Source organism: Anomaloglossus baeobatrachus, unplaced genomic scaffold (assembly GCF_048569485.1).
Source record: "Anomaloglossus baeobatrachus isolate aAnoBae1 unplaced genomic scaffold, aAnoBae1.hap1 Scaffold_475, whole genome shotgun sequence".
In the NCBI taxonomy this organism is placed as follows: Eukaryota; Metazoa; Chordata; class Amphibia; order Anura; family Aromobatidae; genus Anomaloglossus; species Anomaloglossus baeobatrachus.
In genome coordinates, this window is record NW_027444094.1 from 168,861 (window position 1) to 192,500 (window position 23,640).

A 23,640-nucleotide genomic window follows, 5' to 3' on the forward strand; every position below is an offset into this window, starting at 1 on the left:
CCAAGCCAACCCTTGAAAAGGCTGCTTTGCAGAGCAAAAACAAGAAGAATGGTGCGTTTTGCAGCCGCCGCCCACTGCAATGAATCTGAATAACTCCTCCTTTAGGGCGCAAGCAACTCCCCTCCCCCTTGCAGTCTTTCCAATTCACGATACAAAAAGACGGACAGGACAGGTTGCCTGACTTTCCGTCACTGCCACCCTTTGCCATCCTTACCCGTAGAAAGCCCTTTCATCATCCCCAAACCCTAATCTTTTCCCTTTCCTTCCCAGCCCCCAAACCCTGCCCTCTGTACCTTTCTCACCACCCGCTTCCCTTCTCCTGTCATCCCCCTACCACCCGGGAAAAAAAGAGATTGCCCCCTCCTTCCACTAGCCCACCCTCCCACCCAAAGAACAACTTCTTCTGCGCAGCTTGTTTTCTAGGCAGCAGCGCTATTGTGATGTCATCGGGGGGCATTGTGACAAGCCGCCAGTGTTCCGTCTCTTCATGTTGTGCACTGTTCAAACCGAAAATACATCAACAGGCAGGCTACAGAAAAGCTTACTAACAAAGGTTAGAGAGGGGCTTTCTCAGAGGGCTTTTTACAGTTTGTCTATTCCCAATTAGCCGGTTTAGTATACTTAATGAAAGTACTAATTCTTTCATAGGCCGCCCATTCTTAGTATTTGACGTTCAGGTAACAACAGGTAACTTTATTTGGAGTGGAAGCAGAGAGATAACACCAGATGCCAATTGTAGATCCTCTCACACCTGTGGTCACTGCAGCATCTGACTCCACTTTGTCCAAAAGGGATCTATTCCATTCAATTACACATGATCTAGATTAGACTGACAACAAGATACTGCACGGGACATAGCAGAGTTGGTGAAGTTGAGTGGTGATGAGTTTGCTATTTGGATGAATAAAGCAAGTAAAAAGTGTGTTAGATAAAAATTCATTTCAATTCGCTAATCGGGCTAATATGAATCAGGTGAATCGAGTTCTGCTTTTGGAAACTGGGTTAAGAAGGGGTGCACCGTTCCTGGAGGTACTGCAATACCAGGTCAATGCGTGGAGTGGACAGAGCAAGCTCTTTTTCCATCTCCCTGTTCTAAAAATCCATTTAATATATGGTCCCCAGATAGGGGATGTATCAGATATTAAACTGATAAGAACAGATACTACACTTGATCTTAGCCAAAAGGCCGAGAAGCGATAACCAGAATTGGTTTGGGCCTCGAGTGGCACCCTGGCCTATGCCGGACACATCTTAGGGAGAGAGAGCGAGAGGGAGACAAACCCACGCCTACACAAGACATTTTGTCACCCAAGCCAACCCTTGAAAAGGCTGCTTTGCAGAGCAAAAACAAGAAGAATGGTGCGTTTTGCAGCCGCCGCCCACTGCAATGAATCTGAATAACTCCTCCTTTAGGGCGCAAGCAACTCCCCTCCCCCTTGCAGTCTTTCCAATTCACGATACAAAAAGACGGACAGGACAGGTTGCCTGACTTTCCGTCACTGCCACCCTTTTCCATCCTTACCCGTAGAAAGCCCTTTCATCATCCCCAAACCCTAATCTTTTCCCTTTCCTTCCCAGCCCCCAAACCCTGCCCTCTGTACCTTTCTCACCACCCGCTTCCCTTCTCCTGTCATCCCCCTACCACCCGGGAAAAAAAGAGATTGCCCCCTCCTTCCACTAGCCCACCCTCCCACCCAAAGAACAACTTCTTCTGCGCAGCTTGTTTTCTAGGCAGCAGCGCTATTGTGATGTCATCGGGGGGCATTGTGACAAGCCGCCAGTGTTCCGTCTCTTCATGTTGTGCACTGTTCAAACCGAAAATACATCAACAGGCAGGCTACAGAAAAGCTTACTAACAAAGGTTAGAGAGGGGCTTTCTCAGAGGGCTTTTTACAGTTTGTCTATTCCCAATTAGCCGGTTTAGTATACTTAATGAAAGTACTAATTCTTTCATAGGCCGCCCATTCTTAGTATTTGACGTTCAGGTAACAACAGGTAACTTTATTTGGAGTGGAAGCAGAGAGATAACACCAGATGCCAATTGTAGATCCTCTCACACCTGTGGTCACTGCAGCATCTGACTCCACTTTGTCCAAAAGGGATCTATTCCATTCAATTACACATGATCTAGATTAGACTGACAACAAGATACTGCACGGGACATAGCAGAGTTGGTGAAGTTGAGTGGTGATGAGTTTGCTATTTGGATGAATAAAGCAAGTAAAAAGTGTGTTAGATAAAAATTCATTTCAATTCGCTAATCGGGCTAATATGAATCAGGTGAATCGAGTTCTGCTTTTGGAAACTGGGTTAAGAAGGGGTGCACCGTTCCTGGAGGTACTGCAATACCAGGTCAATGCGTGGAGTGGACAGAGCAAGCTCTTTTTCCATCTCCCTGTTCTAAAAATCCATTTAATATATGGTCCCCAGATAGGGGACGTATCAGATATTAAACTGATAAGAACAGATACTACACTTGATCTTAGCCAAAAGGCCGAGAAGCGATAACCAGAATTGGTTTGGGCCTCGAGTGGCACCCTGGCCTATGCCGGACACATCTTAGGGAGAGAGAGCGAGAGGGAGACAAACCCACGCCTACACAAGACATTTTGTCACCCAAGCCAACCCTTGAAAAGGCTGCTTTGCAGAGCAAAAACAAGAAGAATGGTGCGTTTTGCAGCCGCCGCCCACTGCAATGAATCTGAATAACTCCTCCTTTAGGGCGCAAGCAACTCCCCTCCCCCTTGCAGTCTTTCCAATTCACGATACAAAAAGACGGACAGGACAGGTTGCCTGACTTTCCGTCACTGCCACCCTTTGCCATCCTTACCCGTAGAAAGCCCTTTCATCATCCCCAAACCCTAATCTTTTCCCTTTCCTTCCCAGCCCCCAAACCCTGCCCTCTGTACCTTTCTCACCACCCGCTTCCCTTCTCCTGTCATCCCCCTACCACCCGGGAAAAAAAGAGATTGCCCCCTCCTTCCACTAGCCCACCCTCCCACCCAAAGAACAACTTCTTCTGCGCAGCTTGTTTTCTAGGCAGCAGCGCTATTGTGATGTCATCGGGGGGCATTGTGACAAGCCGCCAGTGTTCCGTCTCTTCATGTTGTGCACTGTTCAAACCGAAAATACATCAACAGGCAGGCTACAGAAAAGCTTACTAACAAAGGTTAGAGAGGGGCTTTCTCAGAGGGCTTTTTACAGTTTGTCTATTCCCAATTAGCCGGTTTAGTATACTTAATGAAAGTACTAATTCTTTCATAGGCCGCCCATTCTTAGTATTTGACGTTCAGGTAACAACAGGTAACTTTATTTGGAGTGGAAGCAGAGAGATAACACCAGATGCCAATTGTAGATCCTCTCACACCTGTGGTCACTGCAGCATCTGACTCCACTTTGTCCAAAAGGGATCTATTCCATTCAATTACACATGATCTAGATTAGACTGACAACAAGATACTGCACGGGACATAGCAGAGTTGGTGAAGTTGAGTGGTGATGAGTTTGCTATTTGGATGAATAAAGCAAGTAAAAAGTGTGTTAGATAAAAATTCATTTCAATTCGCTAATCGGGCTAATATGAATCAGGTGAATCGAGTTCTGCTTTTGGAAACTGGGTTAAGAAGGGGTGCACCGTTCCTGGAGGTACTGCAATACCAGGTCAATGCGTGGAGTGGACAGAGCAAGCTCTTTTTCCATCTCCCTGTTCTAAAAATCCATTTAATATATGGTCCCCAGATAGGGGACGTATCAGATATTAAACTGATAAGAACAGATACTACACTTGATCTTAGCCAAAAGGCCGAGAAGCGATAACCAGAATTGGTTTGGGCCTCGAGTGGCACCCTGGCCTATGCCGGACACATCTTAGGGAGAGAGAGCGAGAGGGAGACAAACCCACGCCTACACAAGACATTTTGTCACCCAAGCCAACCCTTGAAAAGGCTGCTTTGCAGAGCAAAAACAAGAAGAATGGTGCGTTTTGCAGCCGCCGCCCACTGCAATGAATCTGAATAACTCCTCCTTTAGGGCGCAAGCAACTCCCCTCCCCCTTGCAGTCTTTCCAATTCACGATACAAAAAGACGGACAGGACAGGTTGCCTGACTTTCCGTCACTGCCACCCTTTGCCATCCTTACCCGTAGAAAGCCCTTTCATCATCCCCAAACCCTAATCTTTTCCCTTTCCTTCCCAGCCCCCAAACCCTGCCCTCTGTACCTTTCTCACCACCCGCTTCCCTTCTCCTGTCATCCCCCTACCACCCGGGAAAAAAAGAGATTGCCCCCTCCTTCCACTAGCCCACCCTCCCACCCAAAGAACAACTTCTTCTGCGCAGCTTGTTTTCTAGGCAGCAGCGCTATTGTGATGTCATCGGGGGGCATTGTGACAAGCCGCCAGTGTTCCGTCTCTTCATGTTGTGCACTGTTCAAACCGAAAATACATCAACAGGCAGGCTACAGAAAAGCTTACTAACAAAGGTTAGAGAGGGGCTTTCTCAGAGGGCTTTTTACAGTTTGTCTATTCCCAATTAGCCGGTTTAGTATACTTAATGAAAGTACTAATTCTTTCATAGGCCGCCCATTCTTAGTATTTGACGTTCAGGTAACAACAGGTAACTTTATTTGGAGTGGAAGCAGAGAGATAACACCAGATGCCAATTGTAGATCCTCTCACACCTGTGGTCACTGCAGCATCTGACTCCACTTTGTCCAAAAGGGATCTATTCCATTCAATTACACATGATCTAGATTAGACTGACAACAAGATACTGCACGGGACATAGCAGAGTTGGTGAAGTTGAGTGGTGATGAGTTTGCTATTTGGATGAATAAAGCAAGTAAAAAGTGTGTTAGATAAAAATTCATTTCAATTCGCTAATCGGGCTAATATGAATCAGGTGAATCGAGTTCTGCTTTTGGAAACTGGGTTAAGAAGGGGTGCACCGTTCCTGGAGGTACTGCAATACCAGGTCAATGCGTGGAGTGGACAGAGCAAGCTCTTTTTCCATCTCCCTGTTCTAAAAATCCATTTAATATATGGTCCCCAGATAGGGGACGTATCAGATATTAAACTGATAAGAACAGATACTACACTTGATCTTAGCCAAAAGGCCGAGAAGCGATAACCAGAATTGGTTTGGGCCTCGAGTGGCACCCTGGCCTATGCCGGACACCTCTTAGGGAGAGAGAGCGAGAGGGAGACAAACCCACGCCTACACAAGACATTTTGTCACCCAAGCCAACCCTTGAAAAGGCTGCTTTGCAGAGCAAAAACAAGAAGAATGGTGCGTTTTGCAGCCGCCACCCACTGCAATGAATCTGAATAACTCCTCCTTTAGGGCGCAAGCAACTCCCCTCCCCCTTGCAGTCTTTCCAATTCACGATACAAAAAGACGGACAGGACAGGTTGCCTGACTTTCCGTCACTGCCACCCTTTGCCATCCTTACCCGTAGAAAGCCCTTTCATCATCCCCAAACCCTAATCTTTTCCCTTTCCTTCCCAGCCCCCAAACCCTGCCCTCTGTACCTTTCTCACCACCCGCTTCCCTTCTCCTGTCATCCCCCTACCACCCGGGAAAAAAAGAGATTGCCCCCTCCTTCCACTAGCCCACCCTCCCACCCAAAGAACAACTTCTTCTGCGCAGCTTGTTTTCTAGGCAGCAGCGCTATTGTGATGTCATCGGGGGGCATTGTGACAAGCCGCCAGTGTTCCGTCTCTTCATGTTGTGCACTGTTCAAACCGAAAATACATCAACAGGCAGGCTACAGAAAAGCTTACTAACAAAGGTTAGAGAGGGGCTTTCTCAGAGGGCTTTTTACAGTTTGTCTATTCCCAATTAGCCGGTTTAGTATACTTAATGAAAGTACTAATTCTTTCATAGGCCGCCCATTCTTAGTATTTGACGTTCAGGTAACAACAGGTAACTTTATTTGGAGTGGAAGCAGAGAGATAACACCAGATGCCAATTGTAGATCCTCTCACACCTGTGGTCACTGCAGCATCTGACTCCACTTTGTCCAAAAGGGATCTATTCCATTCAATTACACATGATCTAGATTAGACTGACAACAAGATACTGCACGGGACATAGCAGAGTTGGTGAAGTTGAGTGGTGATGAGTTTGCTATTTGGATGAATAAAGCAAGTAAAAAGTGTGTTAGATAAAAATTCATTTCAATTCGCTAATCGGGCTAATATGAATCAGGTGAATCGAGTTCTGCTTTTGGAAACTGGGTTAAGAAGGGGTGCACCGTTCCTGGAGGTACTGCAATACCAGGTCAATGCGTGGAGTGGACAGAGCAAGCTCTTTTTCCATCTCCCTGTTCTAAAAATCCATTTAATATATGGTCCCCAGATAGGGGACGTATCAGATATTAAACTGATAAGAACAGATACTACACTTGATCTTAGCCAAAAGGCCGAGAAGCGATAACCAGAATTGGTTTGGGCCTCGAGTGGCACCCTGGCCTATGCCGGACACATCTTAGGGAGAGAGAGCGAGAGGGAGACAAACCCACGCCTACACAAGACATTTTGTCACCCAAGCCAACCCTTGAAAAGGCTGCTTTGCAGAGCAAAAACAAGAAGAATGGTGCGTTTTGCAGCCGCCGCCCACTGCAATGAATCTGAATAACTCCTCCTTTAGGGCGCAAGCAACTCCCCTCCCCCTTGCAGTCTTTCCAATTCACGATACAAAAAGACGGACAGGACAGGTTGCCTGACTTTCCGTCACTGCCACCCTTTGCCATCCTTACCCGTAGAAAGCCCTTTCATCATCCCCAAACCCTAATCTTTTCCCTTTCCTTCCCAGCCCCCAAACCCTGCCCTCTGTACCTTTCTCACCACCCGCTTCCCTTCTCCTGTCATCCCCCTACCACCCGGGAAAAAAAGAGATTGCCCCCTCCTTCCACTAGCCCACCCTCCCACCCAAAGAACAACTTCTTCTGCGCAGCTTGTTTTCTAGGCAGCAGCGCTATTGTGATGTCATCGGGGGGCATTGTGACAAGCCGCCAGTGTTCCGTCTCTTCATGTTGTGCACTGTTCAAACCGAAAATACATCAACAGGCAGGCTACAGAAAAGCTTACTAACAAAGGTTAGAGAGGGGCTTTCTCAGAGGGCTTTTTACAGTTTGTCTATTCCCAATTAGCCGGTTTAGTATACTTAATGAAAGTACTAATTCTTTCATAGGCCGCCCATTCTTAGTATTTGACGTTCAGGTAACAACAGGTAACTTTATTTGGAGTGGAAGCAGAGAGATAACACCAGATGCCAATTGTAGATCCTCTCACACCTGTGGTCACTGCAGCATCTGACTCCACTTTGTCCAAAAGGGATCTATTCCATTCAATTACACATGATCTAGATTAGACTGACAACAAGATACTGCACGGGACATAGCAGAGTTGGTGAAGTTGAGTGGTGATGAGTTTGCTATTTGGATGAATAAAGCAAGTAAAAAGTGTGTTAGATAAAAATTCATTTCAATTCGCTAATCGGGCTAATATGAATCAGGTGAATCGAGTTCTGCTTTTGGAAACTGGGTTAAGAAGGGGTGCACCGTTCCTGGAGGTACTGCAATACCAGGTCAATGCGTGGAGTGGACAGAGCAAGCTCTTTTTCCATCTCCCTGTTCTAAAAATCCATTTAATATATGGTCCCCAGATAGGGGACGTATCAGATATTAAACTGATAAGAACAGATACTACACTTGATCTTAGCCAAAAGGCCGAGAAGCGATAACCAGAATTGGTTTGGGCCTCGAGTGGCACCCTGGCCTATGCCGGACACATCTTAGGGAGAGAGAGCGAGAGGGAGACAAACCCACGCCTACACAAGACATTTTGTCACCCAAGCCAACCCTTGAAAAGGCTGCTTTGCAGAGCAAAAACAAGAAGAATGGTGCGTTTTGCAGCCGCCGCCCACTGCAATGAATCTGAATAACTCCTCCTTTAGGGCGCAAGCAACTCCCCTCCCCCTTGCAGTCTTTCCAATTCACGATACAAAAAGACGGACAGGACAGGTTGCCTGACTTTCCGTCACTGCCACCCTTTGCCATCCTTACCCGTAGAAAGCCCTTTCATCATCCCCAAACCCTAATCTTTTCCCTTTCCTTCCCAGCCCCCAAACCCTGCCCTCTGTACCTTTCTCACCACCCGCTTCCCTTCTCCTGTCATCCCCCTACCACCCGGGAAAAAAAGAGATTGCCCCCTCCTTCCACTAGCCCACCCTCCCACCCAAAGAACAACTTCTTCTGCGCAGCTTGTTTTCTTGGCAGCAGCGCTATTGTGATGTCATCGGGGGGCATTGTGACAAGCCGCCAGTGTTCCGTCTCTTCATGTTGTGCACTGTTCAAACCGAAAATACATCAACAGGCAGGCTACAGAAAAGCTTACTAACAAAGGTTAGAGAGGGGCTTTCTCAGAGGGCTTTTTACAGTTTGTCTATTCCCAATTAGCCGGTTTAGTATACTTAATGAAAGTACTAATTCTTTCATAGGCCGCCCATTCTTAGTATTTGACGTTCAGGTAACAACAGGTAACTTTATTTGGAGTGGAAGCAGAGAGATAACACCAGATGCCAATTGTAGATCCTCTCACACCTGTGGTCACTGCAGCATCTGACTCCACTTTGTCCAAAAGGGATCTATTCCATTCAATTACACATGATCTAGATTAGACTGACAACAAGATACTGCACGGGACATAGCAGAGTTGGTGAAGTTGAGTGGTGATGAGTTTGCTATTTGGATGAATAAAGCAAGTAAAAAGTGTGTTAGATAAAAATTCATTTCAATTCGCTAATCGGGCTAATATGAATCAGGTGAATCGAGTTCTGCTTTTGGAAACTGGGTTAAGAAGGGGTGCACCGTTCCTGGAGGTACTGCAATACCAGGTCAATGCGTGGAGTGGACAGAGCAAGCTCTTTTTCCATCTCCCTGTTCTAAAAATCCATTTAATATATGGTCCCCAGATAGGGGACGTATCAGATATTAAACTGATAAGAACAGATACTACACTTGATCTTAGCCAAAAGGCCGAGAAGCGATAACCAGAATTGGTTTGGGCCTCGAGTGGCACCCTGGCCTATGCCGGACACATCTTAGGGAGAGAGAGCGAGAGGGAGACAAACCCACGCCTACACAAGACATTTTGTCACCCAAGCCAACCCTTGAAAAGGCTGCTTTGCAGAGCAAAAACAAGAAGAATGGTGCGTTTTGCAGCCGCCGCCCACTGCAATGAATCTGAATAACTCCTCCTTTAGGGCGCAAGCAACTCCCCTCCCCCTTGCAGTCTTTCCAATTCACGATACAAAAAGACGGACAGGACAGGTTGCCTGACTTTCCGTCACTGCCACCCTTTGCCATCCTTACCCGTAGAAAGCCCTTTCATCATCCCCAAACCCTAATCTTTTCCCTTTCCTTCCCAGCCCCCAAACCCTGCCCTCTGTACCTTTCTCACCACCCGCTTCCCTTCTCCTGTCATCCCCCTACCACCCGGGAAAAAAAGAGATTGCCCCCTCCTTCCACTAGCCCACCCTCCCACCCAAAGAACAACTTCTTCTGCGCAGCTTGTTTTCTAGGCAGCAGCGCTATTGTGATGTCATCGGGGGGCATTGTGACAAGCCGCCAGTGTTCCGTCTCTTCATGTTGTGCACTGTTCAAACCGAAAATACATCAACAGGCAGGCTACAGAAAAGCTTACTAACAAAGGTTAGAGAGGGGCTTTCTCAGAGGGCTTTTTACAGTTTGTCTATTCCCAATTAGCCGGTTTAGTATACTTAATGAAAGTACTAATTCTTTCATAGGCCGCCCATTCTTAGTATTTGACGTTCAGGTAACAACAGGTAACTTTATTTGGAGTGGAAGCAGAGAGATAACACCAGATGCCAATTGTAGATCCTCTCACACCTGTGGTCACTGCAGCATCTGACTCCACTTTGTCCAAAAGGGATCTATTCCATTCAATTACACATGATCTAGATTAGACTGACAACAAGATACTGCACGGGACATAGCAGAGTTGGTGAAGTTGAGTGGTGATGAGTTTGCTATTTGGATGAATAAAGCAAGTAAAAAGTGTGTTAGATAAAAATTCATTTCAATTCGCTAATCGGGCTAATATGAATCAGGTGAATCGAGTTCTGCTTTTGGAAACTGGGTTAAGAAGGGGTGCACCGTTCCTGGAGGTACTGCAATACCAGGTCAATGCGTGGAGTGGACAGAGCAAGCTCTTTTTCCATCTCCCTGTTCTAAAAATCCATTTAATATATGGTCCCCAGATAGGGGACGTATCAGATATTAAACTGATAAGAACAGATACTACACTTGATCTTAGCCAAAAGGCCGAGAAGCGATAACCAGAATTGGTTTGGGCCTCGAGTGGCACCCTGGCCTATGCCGGACACCTCTTAGGGAGAGAGAGCGAGAGGGAGACAAACCCACGCCTACACAAGACATTTTGTCACCCAAGCCAACCCTTGAAAAGGCTGCTTTGCAGAGCAAAAACAAGAAGAATGGTGCGTTTTGCAGCCGCCACCCACTGCAATGAATCTGAATAACTCCTCCTTTAGGGCGCAAGCAACTCCCCTCCCCCTTGCAGTCTTTCCAATTCACGATACAAAAAGACGGACAGGACAGGTTGCCTGACTTTCCGTCACTGCCACCCTTTGCCATCCTTACCCGTAGAAAGCCCTTTCATCATCCCCAAACCCTAATCTTTTCCCTTTCCTTCCCAGCCCCCAAACCCTGCCCTCTGTACCTTTCTCACCACCCGCTTCCCTTCTCCTGTCATCCCCCTACCACCCGGGAAAAAAAGAGATTGCCCCCTCCTTCCACTAGCCCACCCTCCCACCCAAAGAACAACTTCTTCTGCGCAGCTTGTTTTCTAGGCAGCAGCGCTATTGTGATGTCATCGGGGGGCATTGTGACAAGCCGCCAGTGTTCCGTCTCTTCATGTTGTGCACTGTTCAAACCGAAAATACATCAACAGGCAGGCTACAGAAAAGCTTACTAACAAAGGTTAGAGAGGGGCTTTCTCAGAGGGCTTTTTACAGTTTGTCTATTCCCAATTAGCCGGTTTAGTATACTTAATGAAAGTACTAATTCTTTCATAGGCCGCCCATTCTTAGTATTTGACGTTCAGGTAACAACAGGTAACTTTATTTGGAGTGGAAGCAGAGAGATAACACCAGATGCCAATTGTAGATCCTCTCACACCTGTGGTCACTGCAGCATCTGACTCCACTTTGTCCAAAAGGGATCTATTCCATTCAATTACACATGATCTAGATTAGACTGACAACAAGATACTGCACGGGACATAGCAGAGTTGGTGAAGTTGAGTGGTGATGAGTTTGCTATTTGGATGAATAAAGCAAGTAAAAAGTGTGTTAGATAAAAATTCATTTCAATTCGCTAATCGGGCTAATATGAATCAGGTGAATCGAGTTCTGCTTTTGGAAACTGGGTTAAGAAGGGGTGCACCGTTCCTGGAGGTACTGCAATACCAGGTCAATGCGTGGAGTGGACAGAGCAAGCTCTTTTTCCATCTCCCTGTTCTAAAAATCCATTTAATATATGGTCCCCAGATAGGGGACGTATCAGATATTAAACTGATAAGAACAGATACTACACTTGATCTTAGCCAAAAGGCCGAGAAGCGATAACCAGAATTGGTTTGGGCCTCGAGTGGCACCCTGGCCTATGCCGGACACATCTTAGGGAGAGAGAGCGAGAGGGAGACAAACCCACGCCTACACAAGACATTTTGTCACCCAAGCCAACCCTTGAAAAGGCTGCTTTGCAGAGCAAAAACAAGAAGAATGGTGCGTTTTGCAGCCGCCGCCCACTGCAATGAATCTGAATAACTCCTCCTTTAGGGCGCAAGCAACTCCCCTCCCCCTTGCAGTCTTTCCAATTCACGATACAAAAAGACGGACAGGACAGGTTGCCTGACTTTCCGTCACTGCCACCCTTTGCCATCCTTACCCGTAGAAAGCCCTTTCATCATCCCCAAACCCTAATCTTTTCCCTTTCCTTCCCAGCCCCCAAACCCTGCCCTCTGTACCTTTCTCACCACCCGCTTCCCTTCTCCTGTCATCCCCCTACCACCCGGGAAAAAAAGAGATTGCCCCCTCCTTCCACTAGCCCACCCTCCCACCCAAAGAACAACTTCTTCTGCGCAGCTTGTTTTCTAGGCAGCAGCGCTATTGTGATGTCATCGGGGGGCATTGTGACAAGCCGCCAGTGTTCCGTCTCTTCATGTTGTGCACTGTTCAAACCGAAAATACATCAACAGGCAGGCTACAGAAAAGCTTACTAACAAAGGTTAGAGAGGGGCTTTCTCAGAGGGCTTTTTACAGTTTGTCTATTCCCAATTAGCCGGTTTAGTATACTTAATGAAAGTACTAATTCTTTCATAGGCCGCCCATTCTTAGTATTTGACGTTCAGGTAACAACAGGTAACTTTATTTGGAGTGGAAGCAGAGAGATAACACCAGATGCCAATTGTAGATCCTCTCACACCTGTGGTCACTGCAGCATCTGACTCCACTTTGTCCAAAAGGGATCTATTCCATTCAATTACACATGATCTAGATTAGACTGACAACAAGATACTGCACGGGACATAGCAGAGTTGGTGAAGTTGAGTGGTGATGAGTTTGCTATTTGGATGAATAAAGCAAGTAAAAAGTGTGTTAGATAAAAATTCATTTCAATTCGCTAATCGGGCTAATATGAATCAGGTGAATCGAGTTCTGCTTTTGGAAACTGGGTTAAGAAGGGGTGCACCGTTCCTGGAGGTACTGCAATACCAGGTCAATGCGTGGAGTGGACAGAGCAAGCTCTTTTTCCATCTCCCTGTTCTAAAAATCCATTTAATATATGGTCCCCAGATAGGGGACGTATCAGATATTAAACTGATAAGAACAGATACTACACTTGATCTTAGCCAAAAGGCCGAGAAGCGATAACCAGAATTGGTTTGGGCCTCGAGTGGCACCCTGGCCTATGCCGGACACATCTTAGGGAGAGAGAGCGAGAGGGAGACAAACCCACGCCTACACAAGACATTTTGTCACCCAAGCCAACCCTTGAAAAGGCTGCTTTGCAGAGCAAAAACAAGAAGAATGGTGCGTTTTGCAGCCGCCGCCCACTGCAATGAATCTGAATAACTCCTCCTTTAGGGCGCAAGCAACTCCCCTCCCCCTTGCAGTCTTTCCAATTCACGATACAAAAAGACGGACAGGACAGGTTGCCTGACTTTCCGTCACTGCCACCCTTTGCCATCCTTACCCGTAGAAAGCCCTTTCATCATCCCCAAACCCTAATCTTTTCCCTTTCCTTCCCAGCCCCCAAACCCTGCCCTCTGTACCTTTCTCACCACCCGCTTCCCTTCTCCTGTCATCCCCCTACCACCCGGGAAAAAAAGAGATTGCCCCCTCCTTCCACTAGCCCACCCTCCCACCCAAAGAACAACTTCTTCTGCGCAGCTTGTTTTCTTGGCAGCAGCGCTATTGTGATGTCATCGGGGGGCATTGTGACAAGCCGCCAGTGTTCCGTCTCTTCATGTTGTGCACTGTTCAAACCGAAAATACATCAACAGGCAGGCTACAGAAAAGCTTACTAACAAAGGTTAGAGAGGGGCTTTCTCAGAGGGCTTTTTACAGTTTGTCTATTCCCAATTAGCCGGTTTAGTATACTTAATGAAAGTACTAATTCTTTCATAGGCCGCCCATTCTTAGTATTTGACGTTCAGGTAACAACAGGTAACTTTATTTGGAGTGGAAGCAGAGAGATAACACCAGATGCCAATTGTAGATCCTCTCACACCTGTGGTCACTGCAGCATCTGACTCCACTTTGTCCAAAAGGGATCTATTCCATTCAATTACACATGATCTAGATTAGACTGACAACAAGATACTGCACGGGACATAGCAGAGTTGGTGAAGTTGAGTGGTGATGAGTTTGCTATTTGGATGAATAAAGCAAGTAAAAAGTGTGTTAGATAAAAATTCATTTCAATTCGCTAATCGGGCTAATATGAATCAGGTGAATCGAGTTCTGCTTTTGGAAACTGGGTTAAGAAGGGGTGCACCGTTCCTGGAGGTACTGCAATACCAGGTCAATGCGTGGAGTGGACAGAGCAAGCTCTTTTTCCATCTCCCTGTTCTAAAAATCCATTTAATATATGGTCCCCAGATAGGGGACGTATCAGATATTAAACTGATAAGAACAGATACTACACTTGATCTTAGCCAAAAGGCCGAGAAGCGATAACCAGAATTGGTTTGGGCCTCGAGTGGCACCCTGGCCTATGCCGGACACCTCTTAGGGAGAGAGAGCGAGAGGGAGACAAACCCACGCCTACACAAGACATTTTGTCACCCAAGCCAACCCTTGAAAAGGCTGCTTTGCAGAGCAAAAACAAGAAGAATGGTGCGTTTTGCAGCCGCCACCCACTGCAATGAATCTGAATAACTCCTCCTTTAGGGCGCAAGCAACTCCCCTCCCCCTTGCAGTCTTTCCAATTCACGATACAAAAAGACGGACAGGACAGGTTGCCTGACTTTCCGTCACTGCCACCCTTTGCCATCCTTACCCGTAGAAAGCCCTTTCATCATCCCCAAACCCTAATCTTTTCCCTTTCCTTCCCAGCCCCCAAACCCTGCCCTCTGTACCTTTCTCACCACCCGCTTCCCTTCTCCTGTCATCCCCCTACCACCCGGGAAAAAAAGAGATTGCCCCCTCCTTCCACTAGCCCACCCTCCCACCCAAAGAACAACTTCTTCTGCGCAGCTTGTTTTCTAGGCAGCAGCGCTATTGTGATGTCATCGGGGGGCATTGTGACAAGCCGCCAGTGTTCCGTCTCTTCATGTTGTGCACTGTTCAAACCGAAAATACATCAACAGGCAGGCTACAGAAAAGCTTACTAACAAAGGTTAGAGAGGGGCTTTCTCAGAGGGCTTTTTACAGTTTGTCTATTCCCAATTAGCCGGTTTAGTATACTTAATGAAAGTACTAATTCTTTCATAGGCCGCCCATTCTTAGTATTTGACGTTCAGGTAACAACAGGTAACTTTATTTGGAGTGGAAGCAGAGAGATAACACCAGATGCCAATTGTAGATCCTCTCACACCTGTGGTCACTGCAGCATCTGACTCCACTTTGTCCAAAAGGGATCTATTCCATTCAATTACACATGATCTAGATTAGACTGACAACAAGATACTGCACGGGACATAGCAGAGTTGGTGAAGTTGAGTGGTGATGAGTTTGCTATTTGGATGAATAAAGCAAGTAAAAAGTGTGTTAGATAAAAATTCATTTCAATTCGCTAATCGGGCTAATATGAATCAGGTGAATCGAGTTCTGCTTTTGGAAACTGGGTTAAGAAGGGGTGCACCGTTCCTGGAGGTACTGCAATACCAGGTCAATGCGTGGAGTGGACAGAGCAAGCTCTTTTTCCATCTCCCTGTTCTAAAAATCCATTTAATATATGGTCCCCAGATAGGGGACGTATCAGATATTAAACTGATAAGAACAGATACTACACTTGATCTTAGCCAAAAGGCCGAGAAGCGATAACCAGAATTGGTTTGGGCCTCGAGTGGCACCCTGGCCTATGCCGGACACATCTTAGGGAGAGAGAGCGAGAGGGAGACAAACCCACGCCTACACAAGACATTTTGTCACCCAAGCCAACCCTTGAAAAGGCTGCTTTGCAGAGCAAAAACAAGAAGAATGGTGCGTTTTGCAGCCGCCGCCCACTGCAATGAATCTGAATAACTCCTCCTTTAGGGCGCAAGCAACTCCCCTCCCCCTTGCAGTCTTTCCAATTCACGATACAAAAAGACGGACAGGACAGGTTGCCTGACTTTCCGTCACTGCCACCCTTTGCCATCCTTACCCGTAGAAAGCCCTTTCATCATCCCCAAACCCTAATCTTTTCCCTTTCCTTCCCAGCCCCCAAACCCTGCCCTCTGTACCTTTCTCACCACCCGCTTCCCTTCTCCTGTCATCCCCCTACCACCCGGGAAAAAAAGAGATTGCCCCCTCCTTCCACTAGCCCACCCTCCCACCCAAAGAACAACTTCTTCTGCGCAGCTTGTTTTCTAGGCAGCAGCGCTATTGTGATGTCATCGGGGGGCATTGTGACAAGCCGCCAGTGTTCCGTCTCTTCATGTTGTGCACTGTTCAAACCGAAAATACATCAACAGGCAGGCTACAGAAAAGCTTACTAACAAAGGTTAGAGAGGGGCTTTCTCAGAGGGCTTTTTACAGTTTGTCTATTCCCAATTAGCCGGTTTAGTATACTTAATGAAAGTACTAATTCTTTCATAGGCCGCCCATTCTTAGTATTTGACGTTCAGGTAACAACAGGTAACTTTATTTGGAGTGGAAGCAGAGAGATAACACCAGATGCCAATTGTAGATCCTCTCACACCTGTGGTCACTGCAGCATCTGACTCCACTTTGTCCAAAAGGGATCTATTCCATTCAATTACACATGATCTAGATTAGACTGACAACAAGATACTGCACGGGACATAGCAGAGTTGGTGAAGTTGAGTGGTGATGAGTTTGCTATTTGGATGAATAAAGCAAGTAAAAAGTGTGTTAGATAAAAATTCATTTCAATTCGCTAATCGGGCTAATATGAATCAGGTGAATCGAGTTCTGCTTTTGGAAACTGGGTTAAGAAGGGGTGCACCGTTCCTGGAGGTACTGCAATACCAGGTCAATGCGTGGAGTGGACAGAGCAAGCTCTTTTTCCATCTCCCTGTTCTAAAAATCCATTTAATATATGGTCCCCAGATAGGGGACGTATCAGATATTAAACTGATAAGAACAGATACTACACTTGATCTTAGCCAAAAGGCCGAGAAGCGATAACCAGAATTGGTTTGGGCCTCGAGTGGCACCCTGGCCTATGCCGGACACATCTTAGGGAGAGAGAGCGAGAGGGAGACAAACCCACGCCTACACAAGACATTTTGTCACCCAAGCCAACCCTTGAAAAGGCTGCTTTGCAGAGCAAAAACAAGAAGAATGGTGCGTTTTGCAGCCGCCGCCCACTGCAATGAATCTGAATAACTCCTCCTTTAGGGCGCAAGCAACTCCCCTCCCCCTTGCAGTCTTTCCAATTCACGATACAAAAAGACGGACAGGACAGGTTGCCTGACTTTCCGTCACTGCCACCCTTTGCCATCCTTACCCGTAGAAAGCCCTTTCATCATCCCCAAACCCTAATCTTTTCCCTTTCCTTCCCAGCCCCCAAACCCTGCCCTCTGTACCTTTCTCACCACCCGCTTCCCTTCTCCTGTCATCCCCCTACCACCCGGGAAAAAAAGAGATTGCCCCCTCCTTCCACTAGCCCACCCTCCCACCCAAAGAACAACTTCTTCTGCGCAGCTTGTTTTCTTGGCAGCAGCGCTATTGTGATGTCATCGGGGGGCATTGTGACAAGCCGCCAGTGTTCCGTCTCTTCATGTTGTGCACTGTTCAAACCGAAAATACATCAACAGGCAGGCTACAGAAAAGCTTACTAACAAAGGTTAGAGAGGGGCTTTCTCAGAGGGCTTTTTACAGTTTGTCTATTCCCAATTAGCCGGTTTAGTATACTTAATGAAAGTACTAATTCTTTCATAGGCCGCCCATTCTTAGTATTTGACGTTCAGGTAACAACAGGTAACTTTATTTGGAGTGGAAGCAGAGAGATAACACCAGATGCCAATTGTAGATCCTCTCACACCTGTGGTCACTGCAGCATCTGACTCCACTTTGTCCAAAAGGGATCTATTCCATTCAATTACACATGATCTAGATTAGACTGACAACAAGATACTGCACGGGACATAGCAGAGTTGGTGAAGTTGAGTGGTGATGAGTTTGCTATTTGGATGAATAAAGCAAGTAAAAAGTGTGTTAGATAAAAATTCATTTCAATTCGCTAATCGGGCTAATATGAATCAGGTGAATCGAGTTCTGCTTTTGGAAACTGGGTTAAGAAGGGGTGCACCGTTCCTGGAGGTACTGCAATACCAGGTCAATGCGTGGAGTGGACAGAGCAAGCTCTTTTTCCATCTCCCTGTTCTAAAAATCCATTTAATATATGGTCCCCAGATAGGGGACGTATCAGATATTAAACTGATAAGAACAGATTTTTTTTAACTTGGAAGTACCTAAAACAAAGGTACACCCGTTTATTATTGGATATAAAAGTACATTACATTAAAAATATTCCAATTTACAACCTTGTCTGTGATTACATCTGTATCTCAATTACAGAATATCAAAACATCATTTACATTTGTTTTACATATAGTAAGCAGTCTACATATTACAAGTCCTTTACAGTGCAGGGCTTCACTCCTATAAAGAACACTATCCACAATTCCTTTACACTCAACATATAAACTACATACAAAAATTGGTCCTTTAAATTGCGGAGTTCCACTCCTTTACAAACCACTGTTTCGATAAAATGACATTCATCTTCTTGTCCAGAATATAATACAGATACATATCACTAAAAGCCAAATCTATAACATCCTGCACAGATAAAACATCATGCTTAAAAAGAAGGATGTTCCTGGCCTTCCACAGAGCTTCCTTGACTGTGCTGATTGTCTTCCATGCGATGATCTTCTTATTGACGGTGGGACATTCCACATACCCGAATAAAACAGTCTCAAAAGTCAAATCTCTGATGTCCGTCATTTTTTGCAATAAAGGAAAAATTCGTGTCCATATTTGTCGTGCAAAAGAACAAGTCCATAAAATATGTAGTACCGTCTCATCTCCGAAGCATCTTTCCCTTGGACATCTGGCAGTAGTCACAAGTCCTCTTCTGTGTTGGAATGCTCTGCATGGAAGACAATCATGCACACAGCTCCAGGCCAGGTCCTTCTGGGAATTAAAAAGGTACGCTGCATTAATATTTTGAAATATTTCAACACACTTAACTTCATTAAAATTCCCGATCTGTGCTATTGGCTGTTTATCCTTAAAACACTTTAAAATCTTCTTGCTGTCTTTTATATCCTCTACAATTTTCCCTTTCAAATCATAAGAATTAACAATAGTTTCCAAAATGACATAACTATCTGGCATATTAAAAGCATACGGGGAACTTAAAACCGTTTGGAACCAACCAAGACGTCTCATAAAATAACCCGTATTGAAACGAATAAAATATGACCAGTAGTTAGATTTTGAAAGGGCATTAAAACACAAAACAAAAAACCTTATATAAACAAAAGCTCTAAAATCTGGAAAATCTTTACCACCTTTTTCTTTAGGTTTAATTACCACTTCTCTTTTTAATTTCTCCATCTTCGAATTCCAAAAAAAAGTAAAACACGCTTTGATGATCTGGTTAAAAATTCGTGTGGGAGGGGGGAAGACAAGGCTCAAATACAACAACAGAGGAAGAATGACCATTTTTATAATTAGAACCTTCCCCTCCATCGTCAGCTTTCGTAGCCTCCACATACACAGCTTTTGATTCACCTTTTGTGCAATGACCTCCCAACTTTCTTTCCCTTTATTTGTCTCATTAAAAATCACCCCTAAAATCTTCACAGAATCACATTCAGGTACTGGAATATCATTTAGTGTCATATTCCCCACATTTAGAATACCGCTTTTGTTTAAATTAACCTTAAAACCGGACCCCCAACAAAAATATTCCACCTGTTTCAACGCTTTCCTAATAGACAGAGCATCTTTACAAATTACCACCACATCATCCATGTAGCCCGTTACCTTAGCTTCCAAACCACCTCCCCCCGGCAACGGGATACCACGGATCTGTTTATCTCTCCTTAAAGCACAAAGTAACGGTTCAAGGGCACACACAAATAATAAAGGGGACAATGGGCAACCTTGTTTAACCCCAGAGTTTAAAACCACCTCCTTCGTTTTAAAACCATTAACTAAAATTTTACTTGTACAATTGTGATAAAATGCTTTAAGAGACAATAAAAATCCTTCAGGTATTCCCATGCGTGATAAAACCTTAAATAGGAACTGATGTGACACTCTGTCAAAGGCTTTCTCGAAGTCTAAGGACAGGACCGCCAACTGACTCCCCCTTGACTTTGTGTCATCAATCACATCTTTGATTAAATTTAAGTTTTCCCACACACTCCTTCCCGGTATACCGCACACTTGATTTATATGAATTATATTCTCTATCACTTTTTTCAATCTAGTTGCACATATTTTTGCCAGTATTTTGTAATCACAATTTAAAAGAGTGATAGGTCTCCAATTTTTTAGACTAGATTTGTCTCCTATTTTATGTATGAGGGAAACCTCACCCCTCCTCCATGAGGTGGGGAGAATTTTTGTTCTAAAAACCTCACTAAAAACAGAAAACAAATCCTCTTGTAAAATGTCATAAAAGGTGGAATAAAACTCTATAGGTATGCCATCGGGTCCCGGTACTTTACCAGCCTTAAAACTCCCCACCGCGTCTGATACCTCTTCCTCACTCAGGTCCTGTATTAAAAATTCTTGTGAAACAGGGTCAAGACTGATGGAAATATCATCTAAAATACTTTCTGTAAAACAATTATCAATACTTTTTGTGTTAAAAAGCTCAGAATAATACTCATACACTTTGGCTAAAATCCCCTCTATATTTTGTTCACCTTCCATAGAGTTGATAAAAACCCGCTTTTCCACCATACATTTAAAAAAATACCTCGAACAAGTTTCATTATTTTCAATATGTTTAACCTTAGCATGAAAAATAAGCTCTTTCCCTTTTTGTTCTAGTGTGTGGTGGATTTCATTTTTTAGGTCACTAATATCTTTCTCCACATCCATATCATTATTTCTTAATTTATATAAGGTTTGTAACCTGGTAGTAACTTGGGTATAAAATTCTCTCTTTTCCTTTACCTTCTGTGCTCCTGCCTTAATAAAAAAATCTTTTATATTTTTTTTCATTTTTTCCCACCACCTGCTGATGGGAATACGAGGGTCTCTTATTCTCTTAAAATATAAATAGAAATTAGTAAAATCAGTTAAAATTTGAGGGTCTTCTAAAAGGGAGATATTTAACTTCCAAGAACCTTTCCCTTTTTTAAAAAGATCATCATGTTTTACATGAAAGGATAATAATTTATGGTCAGAAAATGCATTAGTTAGAAGCTCACATTTAAAAGGCAGCACGGACTTTGAGCAGAAAATAAAATCAATCCTGGAGCTACAGTTAACATTACTCCATGTCACCCAGTCCTGCAATGGTAAATCTCTATTACATTCCTTAAAAACATCATTTAATCTAAAATCCAGCACAATGTTTCTAAGCATAAAAGAAGTTTTATCATAATTTCTGCTTGTTGCGCTGGAAATTCTTTTCTCACCACCGAGAATGCAATTAAAATCACCTGCTAAAACCATCGGGGTAGAGTCATTAAGAAATAAGGGTAACATATCTAACATTTCAGCTCTTTCTTGCTTGTCTGCGGATCCATAAAAATTTAAAAATTGCCATTTGTAACCATCAATAACAGCTTGAACTAATAAAATTCTGCCAGGTAAAATCTCTTGAACAGAATCAATAAACGCATTCCCCCTAAAAAGAATGGCGACCCCTGCTGACTTGGACCCATTTGACCCCGACCACACTGAGGGTCCATACGTCCAATCTTTCTGATACTCATGGTAATTTAAACTGTGTGATATAGAACACTCTTGTAAAAAGAATACAGTTGCAGTCAGGGTAGTAAGAAAATCAAACAACGCCACCCTTTTTGCCTGTGTTTTAAGCCCTCTCACATTTAGAGACACACCCTTAACCCCTGCCATAAGAGAAAAGAAGAAGGATAATTAAATATTTCTAAACTCTTACCTCAGCTGGTTCAGACGTCTCCTTCAGAGTAGGATAGATCGTCGGAGATGACCGTTTGCAAGGAGTCCGTATCTGAGGACTCCCCATTGGTTAACGTCTCAGGCTGCACACCTCCCGGGACAGACTGAGTTCTCATACTAGTAATTTGCATCTGGTCAGCTGACCCGTCTCCCTGCTCCAGACACTCCATCCCATCTCCTTTAAGGGAATAGTCAGGGAGAGTCTCATCGAGCACACGCGCCTCGGGTGTAATCAGCACATTGACCGGGGTCTCCGGGATCACGGAGGCAGCCACCCCAGTCCCCATCTCCATTTCTGAAGAGGGTAGGGTAACGCCCTCCTGCTGACACGCCATTGGGTTCCCACCATCATCCGGAGGGTCCGGAGGGGGTACTACCTCAGGTTCCCTCTGAGACCCCTGCAACTTACGTCTCTTTGGTCCAGAAGTCTGGCATCTGGGAGTCATCCCGGGAGTACACGAAGACGAGGATTGGCCTTTGGCAGATACTTCTGGCCTCTCTACGGAGGCCGCCTCCGGCCTTCTGCCCTGCCGTTCCCTCCTTTCCTTCGCCATTTCATCCGACACGGGGACGCCTTCTGCAGCCTGAGTTTGTTTGCTTGGCTCATCTCCGTCTCTCTCTCCATCCTCCCTTCCCACAGGCCTGTCCGAACCAGCCGAGGGTTGGTCAGGGGCCGAGGGCTTCTCCACTCGTGATTTTCCCCAGACATTCCTGTAGGGACATTTGAAAAAAGAGTGAGTGTTTGACATACAATTAGTACATATGCTTCCTTTTGGACATTTATCAGTCTTATGATCTTTACCTCCACAAGAAACACAAGTCACATCACAATCAGAATGTCCATATTTTTTACATTTACGACAAAAGGGAGGCATACCATTAAAAAAAAGGTCGCCATTCGTATTACCTATTTTAAAACGGGCTGGAGGTAAACGTATACCTCCTGCTACCGTAGGGTCCTTAATACAAGTGACAACATACCTCCATTTACTACTCCATATGCCACATTCATTCATTACCTTCCCTTGACACACCACCTTGGAAAAAAATTATTAAGGAATGAAGTAATCTCAGTCTCAGTCACATAAGGAGAGTAAATTTTAACAATAAGAATCTTTACATCGTCAATTTTGTGTTCTACAATAGTTATACCTTTAAGGGATGGTTTCTTTTGGAAAATCACATCCGGATCCTTAGTTTTAGTACAGAAATCTCGGTGGATACCCTCTCCTGTAAAGGTAATATCGAACACACCTCGTCGAGGGTAGTCCTGGATGGCCAAGATTTCCTGTTTACGCACTGAGAAGGTGCGTTCAAGCACCTCTCCCACGACATATCTTAGGCCACGACCATCACTCCCTCCTTTATCGAAGTATACCCGTACCGTATGCTTTAGGCGAGCATAGGTGGGAATATCGCCAGGATCCGCATCCATGGCAACGGGGGATTTTCCGCAACAAAATACTCACTGGAAAATCCAAAGACAATCCAGCTGAGCGATCGCAACTCGTTGTCTGGGGACTAAGCCCACCTCCCAAAAGCAGCAGAGGATTGGATCCCACTACAAGAGTGGGACCCGCACCTAAGGCCAAAAGGCGGGGTACCCCAGACACCTAATGTGCTACAACCAGATGCTAGCAGGATTACCAACACCAGATCGCAGCCAAAAGGCCGAGAAGCGATAACCAGAATTGGTTTGGGCCTCGAGTGGCACCCTGGCCTATGCCGGACACATCTTAGGGAGAGAGAGCG

The 23,640-nt window shown here is 45.2% G+C and overlaps 14 non-coding genes across 14 annotated transcripts; all 14 read right to left on the bottom strand.

Moving 5' to 3' along the window:
* Positions 1–1,007: 1,007 nt before the first annotated feature.
* On the bottom strand, positions 1,008–1,198 carry LOC142281514 (U2 spliceosomal RNA). Its single transcript, XR_012743598.1, has one exon. It is a non-coding gene; the product is annotated as a U2 spliceosomal RNA (small nuclear RNA).
* A 1,117-nt stretch (positions 1,199–2,315) lies between these two features.
* On the bottom strand, positions 2,316–2,506 carry LOC142281465 (U2 spliceosomal RNA). Its single transcript, XR_012743551.1, has one exon. It is a non-coding gene; the product is annotated as a U2 spliceosomal RNA (small nuclear RNA).
* Positions 2,507–3,623: 1,117 nt separating this feature from the next.
* LOC142281466 (U2 spliceosomal RNA) lies at positions 3,624–3,814 on the bottom strand. Its single transcript, XR_012743552.1, has one exon. It is a non-coding gene; the product is annotated as a U2 spliceosomal RNA (small nuclear RNA).
* A 1,117-nt stretch (positions 3,815–4,931) lies between these two features.
* LOC142281467 (U2 spliceosomal RNA) lies at positions 4,932–5,122 on the bottom strand. Its single transcript, XR_012743553.1, has one exon. It is a non-coding gene; the product is annotated as a U2 spliceosomal RNA (small nuclear RNA).
* A 1,117-nt stretch (positions 5,123–6,239) lies between these two features.
* On the bottom strand, positions 6,240–6,430 carry LOC142281468 (U2 spliceosomal RNA). Its single transcript, XR_012743554.1, has one exon. It is a non-coding gene; the product is annotated as a U2 spliceosomal RNA (small nuclear RNA).
* A 1,117-nt stretch (positions 6,431–7,547) lies between these two features.
* On the bottom strand, positions 7,548–7,738 carry LOC142281469 (U2 spliceosomal RNA). Its single transcript, XR_012743555.1, has one exon. It is a non-coding gene; the product is annotated as a U2 spliceosomal RNA (small nuclear RNA).
* Positions 7,739–8,855: 1,117 nt separating this feature from the next.
* Positions 8,856–9,046, bottom strand: LOC142281470 (U2 spliceosomal RNA). Its single transcript, XR_012743556.1, has one exon. It is a non-coding gene; the product is annotated as a U2 spliceosomal RNA (small nuclear RNA).
* A 1,117-nt stretch (positions 9,047–10,163) lies between these two features.
* On the bottom strand, positions 10,164–10,354 carry LOC142281472 (U2 spliceosomal RNA). Its single transcript, XR_012743558.1, has one exon. It is a non-coding gene; the product is annotated as a U2 spliceosomal RNA (small nuclear RNA).
* Positions 10,355–11,471: 1,117 nt separating this feature from the next.
* On the bottom strand, positions 11,472–11,662 carry LOC142281473 (U2 spliceosomal RNA). Its single transcript, XR_012743559.1, has one exon. It is a non-coding gene; the product is annotated as a U2 spliceosomal RNA (small nuclear RNA).
* Positions 11,663–12,779: 1,117 nt separating this feature from the next.
* LOC142281474 (U2 spliceosomal RNA) lies at positions 12,780–12,970 on the bottom strand. The gene has a single exon (XR_012743560.1). It is a non-coding gene; the product is annotated as a U2 spliceosomal RNA (small nuclear RNA).
* A 1,117-nt stretch (positions 12,971–14,087) lies between these two features.
* Positions 14,088–14,278, bottom strand: LOC142281475 (U2 spliceosomal RNA). The gene has a single exon (XR_012743561.1). It is a non-coding gene; the product is annotated as a U2 spliceosomal RNA (small nuclear RNA).
* Positions 14,279–15,395: 1,117 nt separating this feature from the next.
* Positions 15,396–15,586, bottom strand: LOC142281476 (U2 spliceosomal RNA). The gene has a single exon (XR_012743562.1). It is a non-coding gene; the product is annotated as a U2 spliceosomal RNA (small nuclear RNA).
* A 1,117-nt stretch (positions 15,587–16,703) lies between these two features.
* On the bottom strand, positions 16,704–16,894 carry LOC142281477 (U2 spliceosomal RNA). The gene has a single exon (XR_012743563.1). It is a non-coding gene; the product is annotated as a U2 spliceosomal RNA (small nuclear RNA).
* A 1,117-nt stretch (positions 16,895–18,011) lies between these two features.
* LOC142281526 (U2 spliceosomal RNA) lies at positions 18,012–18,198 on the bottom strand. Its single transcript, XR_012743608.1, has one exon. It is a non-coding gene; the product is annotated as a U2 spliceosomal RNA (small nuclear RNA).
* Between the last annotated feature and the right edge of the window lie 5,442 nt (positions 18,199–23,640).